Here is a 5985-nt window from a genome sequence, read left to right as displayed (position 1 = left end):
GGAGGCCATTTACCCAATATGCTATTCCATACATAACCCTATACTGTATACTTTATGAATCAATAAAATATTTACAATTTTTAATTATAAACCTGTGTTTTCTATCAAAATTACTTCTTGTGTGAATTTTGGGACACCCTTTATTTACTAGTAAGACAAGGCATGAATTGTATTACAGTCCTCAAGGGATAGGATCTCAGACTTCATCACCTGAAGCTCCATTTTCATCTGGAGATTCAACCCATTTTCAACCAATACAGAAACTTGGTTAATATACTGTGTAGAAAGAAGTTAACATAATAGGCCTGAGACTACTATCCTTAAAAATTCTGTTTGCAAGATGACCATTGCTGGCATCTGAGAATTAGGGTTTGGAAAGAGTTCCCACTATTCCCTAATTTGTAAGAGTGACGCCCTCAGCCTCAACTGTTTGTACAAACCATGTGGCTTATGCTGAACACCGGCTTCTCTTCTGGGATTCTGGAATTCTGGCTCATGCTAAGCAGAGGCAGCCTATATGAATCTCGCAAACTGAGTCTCTGATAAACTTACTGGTAGTTAACACTGACACATGTTGTCACAATTCCATATTGGAGGAATTAAGCACATCCTGGTGACTAGGTGAGGGGAAGACTCTTCGAAGCTGATGCCTGGTTTCCTCTGGACTTGACTCCATGTGCTGACTATACTTTGTATACTTTGCTGTAATGCATCACAGCCATGGGTGCCTCTATATGCTGAGTCCTGAGTCCTCCTAGAGATGCACTGAACCCGTGGGTGGTCTTGAGGACTTCTGACACACATCTTTGGACCAGTGGTTCCTAAACCTGGCTGAGCACAAGATTCACTGGGGGAGCTTTGCAGACAACAGATTCCAGAGTCTATGGACTCGCCCCAGATCTATGGACTCAAGATCTGTGTTTTTCAAAGCTCTCCAGATGTTTGTGATGTGAAATCAGATGGGAAGCCAGATGGCAAATGCCTTAGTGAAAGACAACAGGTGCAAGAAAGCTATATTTTCTAGGAAGAAAAATAAGAGAGTATGTCTGCCACATGGAAGGAAAGAGCCCAAATCAATGTGATATGATTATTGGGTGTGAATAATGCAGACAGCAGACAGAAAACAAAGCGTTTCCTTTGTCGCATTGAACCTTTCATGTTAGTGCCAAGAAGGAACAGGACAGATCCTGTTTCCGATATGGCCACAGCATGACAAAAAGTCCCCCAATGAAGCCTGGCAGGTTTAGCCAGAATGTGAATTACATCATGTTTATTATCTACTAGAGGCCTGGTACACGAAATTTGTGCACTCGGAGGGATCCCTCAGCCCGACCTGCACCCTCTCGCAGTCCAGAAGCCCTCGGGGGATGTCCGACTGACATCCCCCGGGGGGAGTGGGCCTAAGCCGTCAGTCGGACATCCTTAGTGCTGCTGTGGTTTCTGGCTGAGCAGTGCTCCTGCGTTGGGTGTCTGCCCTCTGATGGTCAGTGTGCAACACAGCGACTGGTGGTTCTACCGTTTGGTCAATTTGCATATTAGCTTTTTATTATAAAGGATGGATTAGGATACTCATTTAATTTCCAAATTTTAGAAGCAGTCATGAAGCTGACATTTTAGGTTGAATACTTACATGGACATATTTAACAAACAAAATATGTGGCTCTGTCGTCCTCGTTACATTCAGAAACGTGGCTTGATAATGAATAAAGTTGATTTTGATGAGGTTTCTTTTTTAGGGGAACTAGGAAAGTATGTCCCTCACGGATTTTGCTTTTCAATAACACGTTATTGAATCAATCCACCAAAATGCATCTTGAAGAGTCAAAAAGCCTTCATTCATAAATCAAATCGTATCTATGAGTCAAAACAAAGGAAAAGGAAGAGGATGACAGTGGAAAGTGATAACCACAAATATCACCAATAAAAGTTAAACTCAGATGCCGTGGCATTTAAAGCCACACACCTTAGAACGTAATAAGAAAGTGAATTTTCCGAATGTAAAGAAGTCCCAGGAGGAATCACCCCTTAAAAAGAAGATGAGGTGTACCTTTTCTGGGATTATATATTTCTCAAGTCCTAACAAAACATTCTAATCCATCTCACAGAGGGATTCAAAGGTAAACTCTCAGTGAGGGAAGTAGAACTGTATTTTACCTGCTTCCGTAGTAATTTAATGTAACTCATCTAGTTTCTTTTCCCACAAAGAATCCAATTGCATGTCCTTTCACACATATCCCACAAGGCCACTCCGGGTTAATTTGGTGTGCAAGCCCAGGAATGGGAGTCCAGAGATCTGCGCTCTGCCATTCACTTCTTCTCTATGTGCCTGTTACTAATAAGTTAAATGGAGTGAAAGTATTTGCCCTTCCTATCTCGCTGGTTTGTGACAGGGTTCAAAGCGAGATTGTAAATGTGAAAGTCGTTTGGAAATGTGCGACAGAAGCAGGACCTAATTCATTTGATACGTGATGATGCACATATTACATCCCCTCGACAATGAGAATGCGGATGTAGCTGGGGTAGCAGGAAGTCCCACCAGCTTAGGGACATCTTTGTCTCATTGAAGGATCAGAGCATCGCCAGGTGCATCCGAGATCAAACACGGGACACGACCAGGACTGGAAGCCGTGTCTCCTAAGCCAGCGTTGTCTTTGCTGATCCCTTTACCTCCTCAAATGATCCTGCTCGGCCTGTGCAACAGCAGCCCTGCAAGATGACAGCACCTACAGGGTAATACAAGCTGCAGCCCCGTCAAGACGTAATGGCATTATCTGTGGCCTGTGGCTTGAAGATCCCTCTCAATCCGCCAGGACGCTAATACCCCCAGAAGTTCAAGGCAGAGGTATTGCTGGCATCTTTGCTACCAATGCAGTTCACCCTTCCCCAGAAAGGACTTTTTGGAGCCATCGATTAGCATGCAGGGCCCAGCCTTGCAGCAGTTCCTTCTAACAATCCTTGCAGAGGAGTTCACAAAAGCTGGCGTCCTGCCGCCAAAACGACCTCTGACCTCGCCAGCCGCACCTGGGACACAGCGAGCAAGAAAATTCTATTTCGTTTCTGCAAAGGTGAAGGATCTCAGACCATGCAGCCTCACGGCACTACACAGGTGAGTTGCTTTAAAAAAAATGCATTTGTATGTATAAGCACGGCCTTCCCTTGCAATGAATCTTTTGCATTTTTTAAAGGTGAGTTGTATGTTCTGACACTATAAATGGTAGGCAAGGTATTTCAGGTGATCTCCCACTTGCTTGGTGTATTAACCAAGAGAGTACATTCAGGGCAATCAAGTTATATCTTTATCAGAAAAGCATACAGTGCTTTCATAAGCACTGCTGGTGTGGCACTGTTGTCTGCTCAGAGTCTTATAATGTTTGCCAAATAGAACATAGACATAAAATAACCCGTATTCAGTCTTCTGGCGGGAAATATTAAAAACTAGAGGCCCAGTGCACGACATTCATGCACTGGGGGGGGAGGGGGTTCCCTCAGCCTGGCCTGCGCCCTCTCACAGTCCAGGATCCTCGAGGGGTCCTTAGCACTGCCATAGAGGCAGGAGAGGCTCCCGCCACCGCTGCTGTGCTCACCAGCCATGAGCCCGGCTTCTGGCTGAGCGGTGCTCCCCCTGTGGGAGCACACTGACCACCAGGGGGAAGCTCCTGCGTTCAGCATCTGCCCCCTGGTGGTCAGTGCGGGCCATAGCAACCAGTGGTTCTGCCATTTGGTCAATTTGCATATTAGGGTTTTATTAAATAAGATAATCACCACAATGCAGTCCATCAGTGGTTTTCTCATTTTGCTTCTTCACAGATATTTTATGTAGACTTGATGTTATGAGTCACATAAAAGAACATCAGTTCATGGTGTTTAAATGCTCATCTATAGCCACAGTTTAAGTGCCAATCATGTACCAAGCCTCTAGCCTACCCTGCCTTTCATCTGACAACAATAAGGTAGATGCTGTTAACCCATTTTGCAGATAAGATCACAATGATACAGGGAGAGTGCCTGGCTCAGGTGATACAGTTAGTAAGTAGCAAAGCTGAACCCAGATCTATTTGGTCTCAAGACCCATTCTGACTCCCTCTTCTTATTCTATTTTTTAAAATGAATTAATGGGGTGACATTGATTAATACAATGATATAGGTTTCAGGTGCACAATACTATAACACATCTGTATATTGTAGTGTGTCACCACCTGAAGACAAATTTCCTTCCACCTGCCTCCCTCTTATAACAAGCAGTTAGAAGTCTCCAGAACCTGGATGTGAGTTAGCCAGTAATCGAAATGAAACAAATGCAAACAGTAATGAGAACATATCACCTTCTGACCTTGGAAATACCCATTGAACTTTCCATCTCCAAAGCCACGAACTCACAAGGAGATGAGAAGGAGCAAACTGACCCTGTGAGAAACCCAAGCAGTACGCTGGAGAGGTGAAGAGCTATGGCTTTGACCTCCGTCACCTTGGGTTGGAGCCCTGTCTCTGCCTGTTACTGGTTAGTTGTGCGACCCCACTTAACCTCTTTAAACCTTATATCCTTCACTGTAAAATAGGAAAACATCCTCATAGGCTTGAATAACACAAAGTGTGCGGTCTATGTAACACCTGGCATATGGTTGCATGTTCAATAAGAGCTATTTTTATTGGAACTTTTGCTGTTAGGTTGCTGTATAAAAATAAAAGACACTATCAGTGAAAAGAAAAAAAAATCACAGTTTGTGGTTTAACTGGTTTTTGTTGACACCTAATGGCTCTACACTTCTTGATTTAAGAGGACCTTAAAAACAAAGAGTGGCTATCAAGCTCTGGGTTTCTACTTTCCAGAGCAGATGTTCTTGTTGGGGCTTAGCTAACACTGCAGTCTAATCCGATGGCCCCACGTAGAACCCACTGGATTTCTCCGGCCTGTTTAAGTAGGCCAGTGCTGCTGAGAGCGTGAGGTTAGAGTGTCCAGAATTTCTAATTGATGTCAGTCCCCAAACCACACATCCCATCTTTTCTCATTTTTACATAATAAAATTATAGCTCTCATTTCCACCATTCCCAAACTCTTTTTTTAAAAAGTGTTTTATAGGATTACTGAAAATAAAGCAGCAGCCTGGCCCCACGCAGAGCTGAGATGGGGACCATCTTCCAATAGGTCTCCTGCCCAAGAAACCATCTCTACCACACTTTCATGCAGTCTTGCCACTCATGGCTTAATCCAAGAGAAAATGTAGACATCCCCTTATCTTGTCATCAAGATAAAATGAATTAAAATATCTATAGTGCCTAGCGAGATATAACCTACTGGCATTATATTTCTTGAAACACCACTTTGGCTAGATGATTTGGGGATCAAAAAAAGGCATTTTGATCAAGTAACTTTGTAAGATACTGGATTAAATAAAGTTAAAGGGCTTTTTTAATGCAGGACTTCTCAGAGCTTTTAAAATGCTGATGTATGTTATGAAGGTCTATGAGGGGAGCATGATATACACTATTTCTCAAATGTATCTGATGATAGAATCTTTTTTGTGAGTAAAATATATTAGCGTATCTCATGGATATTCTCTGGAACACACTTTGGGAAATACTATATTAGATTCTCTAGCAGCAAAATAGCAAGAAACAGAATTTGAGACTAAATATTTTCCATAATTATAGGTATTGAAGAAATACTGACTATAACAGGAAAGTAACTTTTCAACCCTTTTCGGTCCCACGTGGAGGCTGACTCGACAGACCAGGTGCTAGGAGCAGGTCCAATGTCGAGGCTGAGGTCAACACCGCAAACCGGCTCAACATTCAATCCCATCAATTAATTTGGACCAGACTGTTTGAATTCCAAAAATAAAATTGGACCACAAAGGGTTAAAGATCTAATTATTGAGATAAGATGCAGAGGGGAAAGATGGAGCCTTAAACTTTTAGAGCCCAGCATTTTACCTGGGCCAAGGTCAGAGAGACCTGGAGCTTCTGAGAGTAGACCCCACCTGACGA

The sequence above is a fragment of the Myotis yumanensis genome, unplaced genomic scaffold, assembly GCF_028538775.1.
Source record: "Myotis yumanensis isolate MYYU_CA2020_CCGP unplaced genomic scaffold, mMyoYum1.0.hap1 SCAF_5, whole genome shotgun sequence".
Lineage (NCBI taxonomy): Eukaryota > Metazoa > Chordata > Mammalia > Chiroptera > Vespertilionidae > Myotis > Myotis yumanensis.
The sequence above is the reverse complement of the archived record's forward strand: the minus strand, read 5'-3'. Positions refer to the sequence as shown.